The sequence below is a fragment of the Topomyia yanbarensis genome, chromosome 2 (genome assembly GCF_030247195.1).
Source record: "Topomyia yanbarensis strain Yona2022 chromosome 2, ASM3024719v1, whole genome shotgun sequence".
Taxonomy (NCBI): Eukaryota; Metazoa; Arthropoda; class Insecta; order Diptera; family Culicidae; genus Topomyia; species Topomyia yanbarensis.
Window position 1 is genome coordinate 147,750,016 of NC_080671.1, and position 18,936 is coordinate 147,768,951.

An 18,936-nucleotide genomic window follows, 5' to 3' on the forward strand; every position below is an offset into this window, starting at 1 on the left:
AGAATGCAAACAAATATTAAATTTAAAATTAAACAACCGGAGAGATGCATCAGACATAAAAAATAAGCTGTTATACTATCTGCGTTGCAAGTATTAATCGTGATATAAATCATTCATACACAATTCTCAAAAACCGATTTAATCAACCTAACAGTAAGATGAGACATTTCATACGCATCTCACCGTTGGATCATTGAGTTTGCAAAACTCACGCGTTGTTAGCACCCAACTAGAGGTGAAATGACCACAGTTTTGAGTCATGCACGAATAAAACTTCGAATAAACTGAAAAAATTATAAAAAATCAATACCGCAAATAAAATTAAAAAATAATAAAGCAAAAAAATGAAAAAAAGTTATCAATTTCATGATATGGGTAGAATATCAAAAAAGATATGGAAATAAATAGAATAAATTATATTGGTTCAAACTAACAATAAAAGAAATAAATAATACGAATAAAATTAAAATAAATTAATAAAACAAACAAAATGAATAATATGAAATTAACTGTTCCATTTTTGTCTAGCGCATATAGGGCCGATTTCGTGCCAACTCGAATAAATGTTGGCATTACCCTCTCAGATTTTAATGAAACTTTCTGTACATGAGAACTTTGTCACAAAAAGCCACTTTGCATACTTTGTTTTTTTCCAAAAATGATCTAGATTGTCTTTTGGAAAGGGTCAAACATTTTTACCAATTTTTTTCAAATGGCTATAGTCTAAAAATGACAAATCCTACAAAAAAATGTTGTAGGAGAGATTTTCACAAAATTAGTCAAATTTTTGAATAAAAATATTGAAAAAAATTTTCATCGACTCCTACACTGAAAAAAATCAATTTTAAAAATTTAAAGTCGATTTACAAAAAAAAACCATCTTTGATTTGGATGAAGTTTTATTCCAAGATAGGGAATTATGTTCCCAACCTACCGTCCAAAATTCAAGTTGGGCACCTTCAAGGAAAAAAAGTTATTTGAAAAAAACTTTTCCTTGTTCAAACAGATTTTTTTTTTCAGTGAAAGTTATTGAAAACTAAACCAATGAAAGTCATAGTCATCGTAAATTTTTGCATTAAATTTATCATTTTTGAGATGCACAACTGAACTGCAGTCTTCCAGTCTTTATTCAAGTTTGTTATGAATATGTACCATTTTTGCATGTATCAGACATTTAGTAGTTGGCAAATTGGGTTCCAAGATGATTATGACTTTCATTGGTTTAGTTTTCGATAAATATACACTGAAAAAAAAATCAGTTTGGTCAAGGAAAAGTTTTTTCTGAATAACTTTTTTTCCTTGAAAGTGCCCAACTTGAATTTTGGCGATAGGTAGGGAATATAACCCTCTTTTGGAACAAAATTTCGTCCAAATCAAATATGGTTTTTTTAGTTAATCGACTTTAAATTTTTAAAAACGTTTTTTTTCTGTGTAGCAGTCGATGAAGATTTTTTTACATTTCTTACAAAAGAAATGTATAGGATTCGCTCAAACTTTGACAGCTTTTTCCGAGGCCCGGAGGGCCGAGTCTCATATACCAATCGACTCAGCTCGACAAATTGAGACAATGTCTGTATGTGTGTGTTTGTATGTGTGTATGTATGTATGTACAAAATGTCATGTAATTATCTCCGCAATGGCTGAGCCGATCTTAATGAAATTAGTTTCAAATGAAAGGCCTAACGTTGCCATTTGACACTATTATTTTTGATTTTCGATATGTTGTTTACTTTCTGAGATATGGGCGATTTTGTCGAAACAGAGCAGGTTTTTTTGCAAATAACTTTCGAACAATACAATATTGTAAAAATTGTAAAAATACCTTTCTAACAAGCTATAGATTGTCTAAATCCGTGCACGAGCGGCGGAGATATTAGACATTTTGTATTTTTAGTCCTCGCTTACCAATTTCCACTAATTAAAAATGAGATTGTTTCATACAGAGTATTGCTTTACTGGTGTTTTAGGGGCAAAACTAAACCGATTTTGAATATCGGGGTATGAAAACACATCTACGTGATTCAAGGAATTCGATGTTGAGAACATTTTGTTAATTACCTTTATAATAAATGAACTATTTCTCAAAAATCAATATATAAGTTCACTTCAAAGGCAAAATAATGCGTTGATAAAGAAACAGTGAGTGCTAGTATTTATTCCTTGGATTAGGCATTGCGTTCAATCATGAGGTAAATGTTGGATGGTATATCAATACACAGATCAACAAGTAATTCACCTAGTAGTGAGATAAAAGATTTCTAATATAATTATACTTGTGGCGTCACCGAAAGCAACTGAATGCTTGAAGCCCAAAAATCTAGCGAAAATTTAGCTCTTTTGCAAGATTTAGGTTATACTGGTTATGGAGCAAAAATTACTACTTACATTATTTATGATAAGAATGTAAGAATCAATATATCATAATAATATACCTATAAAAATAATGTCACTGCATTAACCATCATTTGCCATTCCTCACACGCCCCCCCCTCATCTCTCTCTCTCTCTCTCTCTCTCTCTCTCTCTCTCTCTCTCTCTCTTTCTCTCTCTCTCTCTCTTCTATCGCATCTATCTAGCTATTTCTGTATGCATTTCTAAGTTGTGTGATAAGATCTTCTGCCAATCTGAAATATTTATTAATTGTAATTGCGAAGGTTTGAGAAAACAAAACTATTTTTTGTCTGCTGCTACATCAACTCAACTTTAATTCAATTGTATTCAAAGCCTGTATCTACACTATAATTAAGGAAATTCATGGCTATATCAGAAAAATATTTGGCTTAACTGGGTAATATGAAAGTTTGACGATGGAAATTTTCAAAAGAGACATTCCACGTGCGATATTTAAACTATTCGTATCTCTATTGAATTTTGAATGAAATATATACTCAAAGACTGAAAGCTGAAGCCAAGATTTCGAAGACAAAATACATGAGAGGAAGAGGTTCTAGAGACGACAATGTGAACCTCCCACCCGAGTTCGGATTGACGGTGACGAAATCAAGATGGTCGACGAATTCATGTATTTGGGCTCACTGGTAACCGACGACAATGATAACAGCAGAGAAATTCAGAGACGGATCATAGCGGGAAATCGTGCCTACTTTGGACTCCAGAGGACGCTCCGGTCGAACAAAATTCGCCGCCGCACGAAGTTGATTATCTTCAAGACGCTGATTAGATCGGTGGTCCTCTACGGCCACGAGACCTGGACTATGCTCGTGGAGGACCAACGCGCCCTTGGAGTTTTCGAACGAAAAGTGTTGCGTACCATCTATGGTGGCGTGCAGATGGAAGACGGAACGTTGCGCAGGCGAATGAACCATGAGTTGTATCAGCTGCACATTCGTTGTATTGGTACGAACTTTCATGAAAAATAACGGATCAAAGACCAAAAATATCCACAAATTAGATCCAGGAAAAGAAGTCCCCAAAGTACCCACTCTCGATGGAGGATGCAACTACAATGTGTCTTCTAACTTATCGTCGTCCATATTTGGATATACTGAGTAGTTTGAACCATTTCACAGTGGGCCAGGAAGCGAAATTAGCGGGAAACAATTGTTAACGCATTCATCTTTAGGTTTAGAGATTTGGTGTCTTAGAAACATTTATTGTGCGTGACAAACTGCATCTTTTGGCTGAAACGGTTTTAGGGTGGCCCTTAAAATGTCTAAGTTGTGGATATTATTTCAAATTATAGTTCAGAGAGAATGATACTTTCTTCTGCAATATTGTAGAACAATCAATTCTGAGCAACTTTGTTGAAGATACTAATTTTGTATCTCAAACCGTTTTCATTTTATAGTGAGTTCCATATCATAACATAGGGTGTCTCTCAAAAAAGCAGTTTTCTCCGTACAGTTTTTTAATATGATTTTTCTCACAAAAGTGTCATTCAGTGTACTTTTAGAGCATGATTAGAGGCAACTTTTGTTGAAGAAAGAAAAATTTTATCTTGTCTGGTTCAAAAGTTATACTTAATTTTCAATTTAAGATACGCCCTTTTCAAATGTCGATATCTCAAAAGGGGGCAAACGAAAATTGATAATTTTGATTGCATTTAAAAGGTTGTGCTTTTGCCTACAATATATTGAAAAATTGGAGAACGCTTTTTTGTCTTTCTCAAATAAATCAAATTTAAGTAAAAGCATTTTTGCGTATAATCCTACAGCGCTCATATTAAAAAATAGTTTTACGCTGATTCTGTGAATTCTTGTCAAGACTTTTCAAGGATCACATACATTTGCAGGCTTTTCATATTGCAAATAGGATGATGACCCTATTTTGGGCTCACTCGTTAGGGTGACGCACTCTATCATTAATTACTCGACCTATGTACAATAGTTGAAATGCATATAAATTATGATCAATGCGTTAGGGTCAATATATTTGCTTTATTCCTGAGAACCAGCATATTAAATAACTTTTATACGAGTGCAATAGAAACTAGAATCGCTTTTCTCTTACTTCCACCCTACCATACCACCAACAAACATAATGGAGCTATCGAAAATGCAAATTTACACTGAAGTTTTTAGGCGGTGTGTACAGTATGTAAAATAATTAAAGACATCCTCGTTCTTTTCTATTAAATCCCATTACCACTACTAGACTGCCACACTTTATTACGACGACTAACTTATTCAGTTTTTTATTTGTTGGCTGTGAAACGGTAAATCAAAAATGTTAAAAGAATGCTCATCGTACAATACAACAAACCTTTCCTATGACCAAAACTACTGAAACGATAAAGGGGTGTCTTCAATTTTTTACATACTGTATATAGGAATTGTTGCATTCGCGCAATCCTCTGTTTTTATCTTCGTCGATGAATCTTTGATCATTTGATGATTTAAAAACCACAATAAGCGCGTCTTTTAAAGATTACTGCTAGTGTGAAATCGTTACCAAACATCTTAGCTGCAATGAGTCGAACTCTCATCAGTTCCCCATTTGATAATCAAAATCATGCTTAGTTTATGGGTTTCAGTATTGCACTTGATGTACTCAATTAAGCGCTTTGCAGAGTGGTCTACTAAATCTACGAGAGTCGTTTTAAAGTACTTGAATGATTCTCTTATTTCATTTAAAAATATTAAAAACTATGTTGAATAATTTTTTGCGTTTATATAACAGAAGGATATCAGATTTTTTTTTTACTTGAACAATACTGTTATATGAAGGTCAATTTCGTTTTTTGGTTTGAGGTTAGTAGATTGCAGATCTTGATACTGCTACCTGCTAAAACCGTTCCTGCAAATGAAAGAAATCGATTATAAATTTGTGTAGATTTTGGGAAATCTTGGCAATAATTGGAAGCAAATTATAGGCCAAGTCATTAGTGATTGATAGTCTTTCTGCATTATGAAAAGCCTGCAAATGTATGTGATCCTTGAAAAAACTTTATAAGAATTCATAGAATCAGCGTAAAACAAATATTTTTTAATATGAGCGCTGTAGAATTATACGCAAAAATGCTTTTACTTAAATTTGATTTATTTGAGAAAGACAAAAAAGCGTTCTCCAATTTTTTAATATATTGTAGGCAAAAGCACAGTCTTTTAAATGCAATCAAAATTATCAATTTGCGTTTGCCCCCTTTTGAGAAATCGACATTTGAAAAGGGCGTATTTTTAAGTGAAAATTAAGTATAACTTTTGAACCAGATACGATAAAATTTTTCTTTCTTCAGCAAAAGTTGCCTCTAATCATGCTCTAAAAGTATACTGAAGGGTACTTTTGTGAGAAAAATCATATTAAAAAACTGTACGGAGAAAACTGCTTTTTTGAGAGACACCCTATGTTATGATATGGAACTAACTATAAAATGAAAACGGTTTGAGATACAAAGTTAGTATCTTCAACAAAGTTGCTCAGAATTGATTGTTCTACAATATTGCAGAAGAAAGTATCATTCTCTCTGAACTATAATTTGAAATAATGTCCACAACTTTCACATTTTAAGGGCCACCCTAAAACCGTTTCAGCCAAAAGATGCAGTTTGTCACGCACAATAAATTTTTCTAAGACACCAAATCTCTAAACCTAAAGATGAATGCGTTAATAATTGTTTCCCGCTAATCTCGCTTCCTGGACCACTGTGCATTTCTTTTTCACAATATTGTTCTGTATAGGACTTATTTATCCATATTTCCTGCACGAGAATTCCGAACGAAACAATACAAGCACGGCTTTTATGCAATCGACATAGCCTAGACATTTCACACTATTTACTTCAATGCAAATAAAAACTTTGAGATATCTACCTGTCTCATTCACGAATCGCATTCTCCCTCTGTCGTTCTCTGTTCAAGGGGCTTGAAAGCACATGTGGCCTTGTCTCACTTTACTATATTCAATTGCGCGTTAAAATACTGGACCAGTACATTCTGTTCTGCACATAAATTTTTTTTCGGGAATATGTGACCAAAAAGTAAACTTTGAATTCGTCAAGTAAAGAAGCATGAAAACAAAAAGAAAAAACCAAAAAAAGATGGAAGCCCTAGAAACTCCATTGCATATTTATTAGCCTTTTCTCAGAAGATGGGATTTTCAAAAACATTTCAAAACTTTCTGATGCAATAGTTTTCAAATTCGTTCAATCCGGTTTATTCATTTTCTTTATTCAAAAATGTGTTTGGCTTCAAATATATGACCATTTCATTTTAATTAATTATTTCATTCCGCATCTTTTTATTCGTTTTGTTCATCTGCGTTCATTTTACTTATTTTTTTCGTTTCATTCTTTAGATTCACTCTGATCAGTTTATTCTTTTTGTGCATTTTACTCATATCATTCATTGTTTTCATTGCATGCATTTTATTAATTTTTTCCAGTTTATTCATTTTGTTCAGTTACTTCATTTTAATAATCTGACTACTTTTTCAGTTTTAATCATTTCATCCAAATAATTTATTTGATTCCATTTATTTCTTTATAATAATTTATAACCTTTTACTGTTGTTCAATTTTTCATTTTAATCAATGCATTTAATTCTGCTCATTTTCTCCTTTTTATTCATTTTATCACTTCAGCTCATTTTGTTTATTTGATTCGTTTGTTTTATTTATGCATTTCATTTATTTTTTACTTTATTCATTTTGTTCATCCATTCTTTTTATTCATTTGATCCATTTCATTAATTTGATTCATTGTATTGACTGGATGAATTAAATCAATTTCATTCATTTAATTCATTTAATTCATTTGATTCATGTGATTCATGTGATTCATTTTATTTATACGATTCATTTGATTTATTTGATTCATTTGATTCATTTGATTCATTTGGCTCATTTGATTCATTTGATTCATTTGATTGATTTGATTGATTTGATTGATTTGATTCATTTGATTCATTTGATTCATTTGATTCATTTGATTCATTTGATTCATTTGATTCATTTGATTCATTTGATTCATTTGATTCATTTGATTCATTTGATTCATTTGATTCATTTGATTCATTTGATTCATTTGATTCATTTGATTCATTTGATTCATTTGATTCATTTGATTCATTTGATTCATTTGATTCATTTGATTCATTTGATTCATTTGATTCATTTGATTCATTTGATTCATTTGATTCATTTGATTCATTTGATTCATTTGATTCATTTGATTCATTTGATTCATTTGATTCATTTGATTCATTTGATTCATTTGATTGATTTGATTCATTTGATTCATTTGATTCATTTGATTCATTTGATTCATTTGATTCATTTGATTCATTTGATTCATTTGATTCATTTGATTAATTTGATTCATTTGATTCATTTGATTGATTTGATTCATTTGATTCATTTGATTCATTTGATTCATTTGATTCATTTGATTCATTTGATTCATTTGATTCATTTGATTCATTTGATTCATTTGATTCATTTGATTCATTTGATTCATTTGATTCATTTGATTCATTTGATTCATTTGATTCATTTGATTCATTTGATTCATTTGATTCATTTGATTCATTTGATTCATTTGATTCATTTGATTCATTTGATTCATTTGATTCATTTGATTCATTTGATTCATTTGATTCATTTGATTCATTTGATTAATTTGATTAATTTGATTAATTTGATTAATTTGATTAATTTGATTCATTTGATTCATTTGATTCATTTGATTCATTTGATTCATTTGATTCATTTGATTCATTTGATTCATTTGATTCATTTGATTCATTTGATTCATTTGATTCATTTGATTCATTTGATTCATTTGATTCATTTGATTCATTTGATTCATTTGATTCATTTGATTTATCTGATTTATCTGATTCATTTTATTCATATCTTTAATTTTTTCCTTTTTTTTTTTTATTTCGACTATGTTAGTCACATTTTCTTTTTTACGTTTTAACGACATTCAATTAGCTAGAGATTACTGGGTAGGGAAAGTTATGAAACTTAGAGCCATAGTACTCAAGTGAGAGCAAGGATGTGAAGTAAACAGATCGGAAAACTAGAAGTGGCAGGGTCATTAGAACAGGCTTAATATCGTGCGGGCTTAATTTTTGCCTTCTGATAATGAGGGTCGAGCTTAGGCAGAATAACTACGAATCACCCGTAGTTTTCCGATCTGTTTACTTCACATCCTTGCTCTCACTTGAGTACTATGGCTCTAAGTTTCATAACTTTCCCTACCCAGTAATCGCTAGCTAATTGAATGTCGTTAAAACGTAAAAAACATATCTTTAATTTTATGCATTCAGTCATTCGTTTTATTTCATTCAATTTGTTAGTATGAGTCAATTTATTCTATTAATCTTATAACTATTTCTAAATATAATCTTAATTTTTATGTAATAACCTAATCTAATTTGATACGTGTATTTGGATCAAAATTATAATGATTTCCATTAATTTTTCTACTCATTTTATGAATTTAAAAACCTATTGTTTCAATTTTTGCTTTCCTTTTTTATTTCGGTCGTTTTGTTGATTTCTATAATTTATTCAATTTATTCGAGATTTTATTCGTGCAAGACTAGAAACTGTTTTCATCTCACCTCTAATTGGGTGCCTACTTCTCGTGAGTTCTGCAAACTAATTCAATAGTGAAATGTGTAAGAAATGTCTCATCTCACGGCTAGGTGGATTAAATCGGTTTTTTTCAATGTTACGACTTAGCGCGAAATTCGTCATTGGATTCCAAAATTGTTTTTCTTTAAAAGTGTTGGAGTAAGAAAACACGAAAAACCTATTTTGATCAAAATAGGTGCTTCAGTAGTAGTGCTAGAAGCTGTTATTTCTTTTCCGATCCTCAACACACATCTCCTGCAAAGTTTTCAATAGTTCAATTGGACAGTCGAAGACAGTCTAAATTGATAAGATATATCAGTTATCTAATATATTTTAAAACAACGAAGATATATCAAAATATATTTTTTCAAAGATGTCTCTTGCAGCACTGCTCCCGTGGAATTTAACCAGAACAATTGCAATACTTTCAGTTCCACGGATAATTCTAGTAGCTGTTAGTAGTAGCTCAATTAGGTATTAGTCACAGTAATTAGTCTTACTTGTTTTGTGATGAAATTTTGTCTAATCAAAAAGTTATAGCTGTTTGAAAATGTTTATGTATGAGTGATGGCCTTCCAAGTACAGGTTGTCATCCGAGACGCGTGGGTCACTCACACAGAAAGGTGGCAGCCGCTCATCCAAGGTGTCTCATCCCAACGGTGTGAGCGGCCACGCAACATACCATCCATCGCTGTCGCAGCCATTGGAAGGACTGCCAAGGTTTTGACAATTTAAATATCAGTTTGGATGATATCGGAAAAACTTATGTTTTTTCATCCGAGCTGAGTCAGGTTCAGCGACTACCAAGAATGCTCTTTCGCTTCCAGTTGATCCAGAATTCAGAGCAGTACGGATTCGGTCGGATCCAGTTGAGCCATCGCGGACTGCTCATTGGTTTTGTATGAATAAGTTTGAGTTTTTTCTCTGCCGGAGCACTGTCAAACAAATATGCTATTAATTACGGAAACTTCTCTTAGATGAAGGAAATGAATTCGTGCGACCAACGAAATCGTTCATAATAAACACAAACGTTTATTGAAATACACTACCGATCAAAAGTTTAAGTTCACTTGGTTTTATTTTGAATTTTACATAATTGAGTGGGTTTCTCAGTAGACTTTGTCAAGCACATGTGTCTTGACTATATCATGTTGCTACACGCTACTGGTCAGAGTGTAAGAGGGGGTTTGACGCTTTTGAGTGACGCGTAGACTACAAATAAACTTATTATGATAGATTGTATTCTTTCAATGCGTCGAGTACATAATACGCGTAACACCTTAGTGCTCACTCCAAAAAATATATTCCAAATTGTTTTTTTTTATATTTTTCTTTATTAAAAGGTAAGTAGAAAGATTTTTATATTAAAAATCGTAACCATCAAAAAAAATCTATACAAATTGACCTAATTCGAAGATTATCATCTCACTGTTGAAAAGTGAAGAAAACTACATATTTTTTGTGTCTATCGTAGAGAAATTGGTCGAAAAATAATTATAAATAATTATAAATAATAATAATAAATAACAATAAATGAAGAAAACCAAAGTTTTTTGAATATTACATTAACATTGTAGGGTGAACTTAAACTTTTGACCGGTAGTGTATTTCGTTTCATTGTCGTAAAATGTGAAAAATAATGTCGTTATCAACGATAACATTCGTACAGTGTACACTAAATGTGTAAAATTTACGAAAGCTTTCGTTCACTAAGCACCATTCTTGTTCATGAAATAAACTAAACCTACTATTTAAAATGCACAAAAAAACATCGTTGCAGAAAATATTTACGAATATATATATTTACGAATTTATATCATTGTAAATATTATTTTTGATATACCGCGCTCAGTCTTTTGCTTAAAAGATGAGTAAGGATTAACTTCAACCTAGAGTTCTGGGAACAGGGGTAAAACGGGCACACAAAACGGCATTCGGGCACACAACGGGCACGGGGTAAAACGGGCATTCCACGGACCGTTTTTAAAAATTAATATACATTTGATCAGTCGCAATCAGCCTCTTTCTGAAATGAAGGCCAGATTTCACTTCACACTTGAGTTATGAGAAGAATTCTCGACAAACATATGATTACGGCTAAAAACACAACTATAAAAATTCTCTTTTAAAGAAAATTTCGAACAAACCGTTTCTCGCCAATCACAGATGTTAGTAGTGAAAAAAGAGAAAAGTTTTCTCTTTCATCAACTACTATAAACTGTGTTTAGCTAGTAACGGTTTATTCGGAATTTTCTTTCAAAGAGAATTTTGACAGTTGGCTTTTAAGCCGCAATCATATGTTTATCGAAAATTGGAGTAAAACGAATACACAAGACACATTCTTTCGTGACGTTACAATGATTTGACGATTCTTTATTCCATGAATATATTATAACTTTATCAAATGAACGCCTACATCAAAACTTATTACAGACTCGGAAAGTAGACAAAATTTCATTAAAGATTCAATAAACATAAACTGAATATACTGGAAGAGGATTGTTTTATAACTGATAATGTAACGTGATGTTACAACGCGTCACAAATTAGAGCTTTCAACGTATTTCTATAAAAATCAAAATATCTGCTCTATAAGATTTTCAACAAGAACAAATCTTCTATGATGTATTTCTAAATAGCAGACGCAAAACTAGGTGTCATTAAATATATTTTTTATTGTTTTGTTTAAGCATCTTTTAACTTTCGTGACGTTACAACGCTCCTTTCTCAGAAATCTCGTTGCGTTGTAACGTCACGAAAATCTTCAACTTTTCTATAACTCTGTAAGTTTCGCTGGTGCTATTATTTTGAGTAAATTTTAAATATTTATCACATTTAGCCATTTTAATAAAAATTTACTCGAATAACAATATGGGGTTGTCGAAAAATCACGCTACAGTTTATTTTTTTTTATTTGTAGCAGAAATAATTGATCAAACCAAGAATTTTGTTTCGTATCTGTTGTGGATAAATTTGAGTCATTTGACATATTTATTTATTTGACACGGCTCAATATGGTAGTTTAACGGAGCCAGAATAGCAGCTTATATCACATATTCCATCAAACAAAAAGAAACTGACAGTATTGCTTTGTTTAATTTGGTAGGGAATCAAGTTCCCGATCCGAGTTTATAGTATGATATTTGTATTATTGGGCTTAAGTAAGTGGATTTATATGACAAAGCGACCGCAATCTTTTTTGGGCTCATTTGAGATGAACCACAGCCTTTTTATCCGACTCTAAGCAATTGAGGCGGTTTAATGCGGTCACCCAGATAGGTCTCTGTAGACTCAATTATGTTTTTACAACCTCCCGTAAATTCGAATAGATACCCGTCAATATTGGATTTAATACCTCAGGCATTTCGAAAATGTAGCTGCTTCGATGATGTATTTGGGCTTGTAACGGAAGAATTGGTTAGTTACTAACTGACGGCACGTGCGACTACAACACAGGTTGCGGAGAACCTTAAAACGGGCGATGATGGCGAAGTATGGAATGGTTGATTACTGGGGGAAAAGAAATATTCAGGGAACGCATTATTATTCATGGCTACATACTAACCCGAGAACAAAGTTCGAAAATTCCCTCACAACCTTCCATCGCATGTCCTGGACTACGTTGCTTTTAACGTGATTGCATCGGAATGTATCATGTAACCAGTGTCTAGGAGAGCACAGCGTAGGTGGACTTTTAAAGAAATATAATGTGACGTTGTTCAATCGTTTATTAAAAATAACTCCTCCAGTGCATTCAAGTGTTCAAATCTTTTATAAAATTTTGTTTATTTTATAAATCTATAATTAGGTTTGATGAAGGAGTTCATTTGAAAAAGTTATAACAGATTTATAGAATGAAGGTTGGTCAAATCGTTGTAACGTCACGAAAGAATGTGTCGATGGTATATAACCCCTTAAGCACTTAAGGATATACATTAGGGTGGGACAAAAAATAGATTCCTGCTCCGAGCAACTTTTTGGGTACCATTTGGGTCCTAGAACATCTGTGTAAATTCTTAGCTTGATCTCTGAAACTATATTTTTGCGCCCACTGTTCAAAGTTTACATGGGATTTTATATGGGAAAATTAACTTTCACAAAATAATTCCTCCAGGAGTCACCCATTACTTCCTAAAAATAAACCGTTATATGGCTTTTGTAGGAAATTTAACACACAAAAACAAAGTCTCGAAAACTACGAAACGATCTGACGCTTGAAAAAAAAAAGTTATTAAGCTAACACCAATTGATGCTCTGCCGATTGATAAAATATTCATTTTTTCTAGCACCACTGTTGTTGGTTGTCCAATTATATGCAATTTTGTTTTGATCTTCTCTTAATGTATCTAAATCATTTTTCTATACTGTTTGGCCACTTCGCAAGAGTTTTGAGGGATAAATTGAGTCTTCTTTTGTACATATTAAGAGAAAATTTAAGATTTTGTTTATAATTCGACCGTCAGCAGCAGTAATGCTATGAAAAGTAAAATTTTCATTAATCTTGAGGGCATCAATCGGTTTTTGCTTAATAACTTTTTCCAAAAGCATCAGATCATTTCGTGGTCCTGTAGACTTTGTTTCCTTGACAAATTTCCTATAAAAATCAGACATCTATTTATTTTTAGGAGGTAACGGATGACTCTTGGAAGAATTAATTTGCAAAAGACGTTTTCCCCATACGAAATCCCATGTAAACTTTAAACCGTGGGCGCCAAAATATAGTTTCACCGATCGAACTAAAAATTTGCAGAGTTATTCTAGGAGCTTAATGGGACCCAAAAAGTTACTCGGAGCTAAATGGGACCCAAAAAGTTACTTGGAGCGAAGTTTTTTTTTTCATATAACCATGTTCCACTCTAATATACATTCTGAATTTATGAATATCACGCTAGTATGATTTCCTGTTTACGAAACAACTTGAAAGCGTTTAAATAAACCATACGTAGGAAAATTTGACACTATATCTGATAAATCATTCAAGCGTCTGATAAAAGTTGCATTGCCTGACGTTACAACGCAAAGTGTATCCTGTTCTAACTTTAGTTCCGCATATTCAATAAAAGAAATTTTTAGAAAAGTATTTTTGAATACAAAGAGAATCCGGAATATAAATTTGAACAAAATTTTATTTTTTTAAGATACAGTCAAAACTTCTATCAGTTCAAAAAGTATTAGTGGTCAAATCAGGAAAACAAATCTTTCTAGTTTTACTGTTCTACACTCAATAACGAACAAATTCCTTTAATCAGATAAAAATTTCAATAATAGTTTCATGAAATAGAACTTTTCTTAGAAGTCAATAATTCAGGAGCCATTTTCCGTGAAATTCAACTTACTTTTCTATATATTTTTCATCTATTTGTCGAAATGTCAATGGTTGGATTACATAACTTTTCAATGGTTTAAACACTACCGAATCTAGGAAAAAATATTGTGATACCAAAATAAGACAAAACAAGAACGTCATTCTGGTGTACAAGCCCGCGGAATGTGTCACAAGATTCGTGCGGCCCTTCTAACTATCTTCAATAGATTCCCTGGACTTTTTTACATAATAATAACTACTTTAGATGAGCTGCATTCGACCTCTTCCCTAAATGTAAAACCTGGTTCAACTAATCTAGGAAGAATACGGGGTAAAACGGGTTCACACATTACATGCGGCCAATCTGACTATCTGCAATCGATTCCCAGGACCTTTTTATATAAGCAATACAACTATTGATCAACTGCATGTAGACTCTTTCCGAAATATATTGCCATGTTAAATTTCTCTCCTGAGTTTGTGAAAAATGGGGTAAACCGGGTTCACACGTTCCATGCAGTCACTCTATCTTCACTCGTTTCCTTGGACTTTTTTGCATAAGAAACATAACTTTTAATCAGCGGCATTAGGACTGCCTCCCAAGATGTCGAACACAGTTAAACTAAAAACCCAATATTTGGGAAGAATTGGAGTAAAACGGATTAAAACGTTTTATGCAGACAATCCTACTATCTTCTATATAATATTTCGACTTTTTGCATAAGAAACAACTATGGTAGCCCCCATTCAGTTTTCTTCCAAGTTGTATAGCCAGTAATAAAAATAAATACTAACAAAAACGGGAATTAGGGTAAAATAAGCTTGGTAGCGTACTTTGTGGTCATTTTAAATGCATGCAATCGATTCCCCAGACATTTTTACATAAAGAGTGCACATTTTCGATAACCGCACTTGGCGTTCTATCACGCTATTGATTTAAGTGGCGTATTTGACACTTTTTTCCTACTGTGCAGTGCCATTGCACAGTGGTCTAGAATGCATATTTAGCAGGAATTTTAACTAAACAAGTTAGCCCTATTAAGTCTTTGGAAAAGTTTTCGTAGTTTGTGAGCACCTTTTTTTGTTAAAACAGCAATTAGGGTGGTAATTTTACCAAGATAAAAAAATTAACGTTTTAATCATTCGAGCTAGAGCCAAACGACCTTAACAGAAGTTGTAGATCGATCAATTTTAGAAAAGTTTGCTGAAGACATGTAAGCTCTATCTGTCATACTTTTAATTTTTCAACAAATTTAAAATCAAAGGTTTGGATTTTTCTTGATGTTTATTAGGAAAAACAGTTTTTTTGCAAATAATTTTTACGTTTGATTTAAAACTGAGGTAATCTTCAGACAACTTTAACCATTTCATGCTCAACTTTTTTCTAGTGTATGTAGGATTTTAAAACTATTTTTCCTTGAAAATGGTGGAATCAAGAAACACGAAAAGCCTTTTTTCATATAGATAGGTTCTTCCCTTGCAGTGCTAGAAGGTGCACAATTTTTACCTTCCAATGCTCAATACTTTTCTCCTAGAATATTTACAATAGTCCAATTGCATGGTAAACGTTGCTAATAACGGTCTAAATTGATAAGTTTTATCAGTTTTAAATAATATTGCAACATAACGAAGATATATGAAAAAATTATTTTCCGTCGTCTACGTAAACTGTCGCTAGCAGCACTGCTCTATCGGAATCCAATCAGAATAATTGCAATAACTTCAGTTATAGAACTGATCCTTGTAACCGTTAATACTCAAATAAATGGCAATAGTCACATTTATTAATCTTACCTGTTTTTGTAAGCAAATCTTGCCCTAGTCAAAAGTTATAGCTGTTTAAAACAAACAACATGGGCATGAATGGGTTAAGATTATTTTAATGCGAATAATTTGTTTCATGGCACCACATATCTAACTATTATCGTTGAAAAGTAATGAGCACTTTTTCGTCAAAAATGTTTTTTTTTTTTGAATAGGGGGAAGTGGACAATTTCCGATCTCTTGCCAATTCGGACCCCCAGCTGTTTCTCAGCTAAAGTAATATTATGAAAAGCGGATATATCATTTTCATGGCTGTCATTTAGTTCTGTTCTATCTCTTAAAATTTTGCGGTTCTCAGTTTTTGTGTGCGTGCGCTAGGGGTAAATGTTGTTTTGGAGCACTTTTTTTGAAAAATGCGTAAGCCAAAAAACAAGATTTTTATTGGCATCTACAATATATTACGCCAAATGCATTATCGTGATTTTGGATCAGCCGGAAAATATCTTTTATCTAATATCTTATTTTGGACGAGACTATCAACTGTTTTTGTTAAATTGGTGTGTGAATAATAGAATATGGGTTGGTCCGATTCGGACCTTTTTCCATATCTACGATGTCACGCGATTGCGAAAAATCACGTGAGAGGAACATTTGTGCAGTCGGTCGAGCTTTCAGGAAAATATAAGTTTTCGCAAATCGATTGACAGATTTCGACGTCATTGCTGATAACCTATTTTTAGGTAATGTGGCCCAACTCTTACTTTTTATTGTATATTTACTACAAAGTTTTATATATCAAAGAGAACATTTCATTTCACAATTCGAAACTTAGTGAAAATGAAATAGGAATAACTTACGCCAAAATAGGAATTCATTTCCATTGCCAAAAATCGATAAGAAATGGATGGTCCGAATTGGAACAGGGTTGGGGTAATTCGGACGTTTCATGTACTTTTGCGCAGAACCGTTTTTACACAATACAGTAAAAGATCAGAAAAAGTCGCATTCGAAAAAAAAATGTGCGCAATTGATCCGACTGTCAGAAAAAATATTAAGTTATAATTTTCTTTTTATGAATTGGCCCTTGGTAGTATGTTTAAATTACTTTCACGGTGGACAATATAAAAAATATCCACTCGTTTTTATAATAAAATATTGCACTTTACAAGACTTTTCATTAGTTTTTAAATAGTGGGTAGAGTGATTTCAAATTGATTAAACTCAGAAGATTAACTTCTTAATGGAACGAGATAGAGTTTCGCCGTCCTCCAGAAAATTGAAGAACTTTCTCGAAGACACTGGAACTCTGGAACTATGAAAAGTATAAGTTTTCATTTTACAATGTACTTTTTACTAAAAACCATCCAATTTTTGAGTAAATATTGCAAGATATAAAAAATACCGCGTTTGCCATTTTTTAGTGATTTATGCTACAAAGCATGGTATGACATCATATGATAGTAACAGTAGTTAATGTTAAATGTCCTAATCGTATATAATGCTATTTGAAAAAATTATATTTTTTATATAAAAGTTCTCATAACTTTGAAACGAAAAGAGTTTAGTACTTGGTGTTTTAAAGCAAATCATGCTCCCTCTAATAAACTTAAAGTTGTCCAAAGGGTACTTTAGTGTAAAATAAAAAATACAAAAGTTATAGAAAAAAAACCATTTTTTTAAAGAATACCCTAAAACTTTGTAACCCGTCAAGCGCCAAAGAGCAACTCGCTTCCCGGGCTAAGTATAAAGCACCCAGAAGACGCCTTTCCGCTCTCGCTGTGAAGGATCAGCCGAACGAGCCTAGCTCTCCTTCACAGCTAAACGTCAAGGTCAGAGAGAAGCAGGGTGGCCAAAGGTGCTCCCTGGGAAGTACACTGCGGTGACTTCTGGGATCTCTCGCGGGGAGCGAGAAAATCCGGTGATAATTCGCCATCGTCGCCAGGGAGGTTCCAAGAAAGGAGCCAAGCTCACCTCCCTAGCTAAAAGTCAAGGACCGCTGCAGGAGCGGCCAACGACACCAGCAGGAAAACGCGGCCGTTGTAGTCCTGGCCGGTCGGAAGAAACCGTCCGCCTTCCCCTTCGTCGAGTGCGGGAAGAGGAAGTGAGGAAATAAAAGTCGGTTAATTTGTTAATTTATTTTGTTTGTTTACCTTTTTTGTTATGAAACGAAAATCCGAAATTCTGTAGAAGCACCTAGGCTGCCCAGAAAAGAAGGGTTCGCCGGGCAATCAGAACCCGAATAGTGGGCAAACCGCTACTTACATCTACTTACAGCTTATATTTGGATTTCTCATGCAATGTAAAGTATAAAAGTTAGAGCTTGCACGTCTTCAGTAAATTTGTATTGTAAAATATATTGTTCATCGAAAACAGTCAAGCGCTATCGCGAACTGTTGAAAAAGTCAATTTTATATCTTGCTAGAATTACAACCACCCTAGTTTCTGTTTAAACGAAAAGAAGGGCCTGGCAAAGTACTACAATCTACCTGGGTATTTTGTAAGGCTAAGTCATATAATTTTTGCAAAATTCCTGTATAATTTACATTCTGGATCACTGTGCATTGGAGGCTGAAGACAGACTGAGTTACCTCTAGTTCTTGTCCGTCCGATAATAAACAGCTCATGATGTTGATAGTCTTGTAACATTTTCAGGCGTTGTTTTTTCTGTTTCCGCGAGTACATTTTCGTTGTACCCTCATTTCATTGAATTTCCGTTGATTTTATCTACGGATCCCTATATCCAAAGAAAACTTTCAAATCAACGAAGATTTCGGTAGATCTGACATCGCTGGTGGTACGTAGTTGCTTAAAACGTACGTTGAACAAC

At 32.9% G+C, this 18,936-nt stretch overlaps 1 protein-coding gene across 1 annotated transcript in view; it reads right to left on the minus strand.

The window, feature by feature from the left end:
• The window catches only part of LOC131681668 (cyclic nucleotide-gated cation channel subunit A), a 651,507-nt gene that overhangs the window by 389,237 nt on the left and 243,334 nt on the right, over nucleotides 1–18,936 (minus strand). The window lies entirely within an intron of this gene.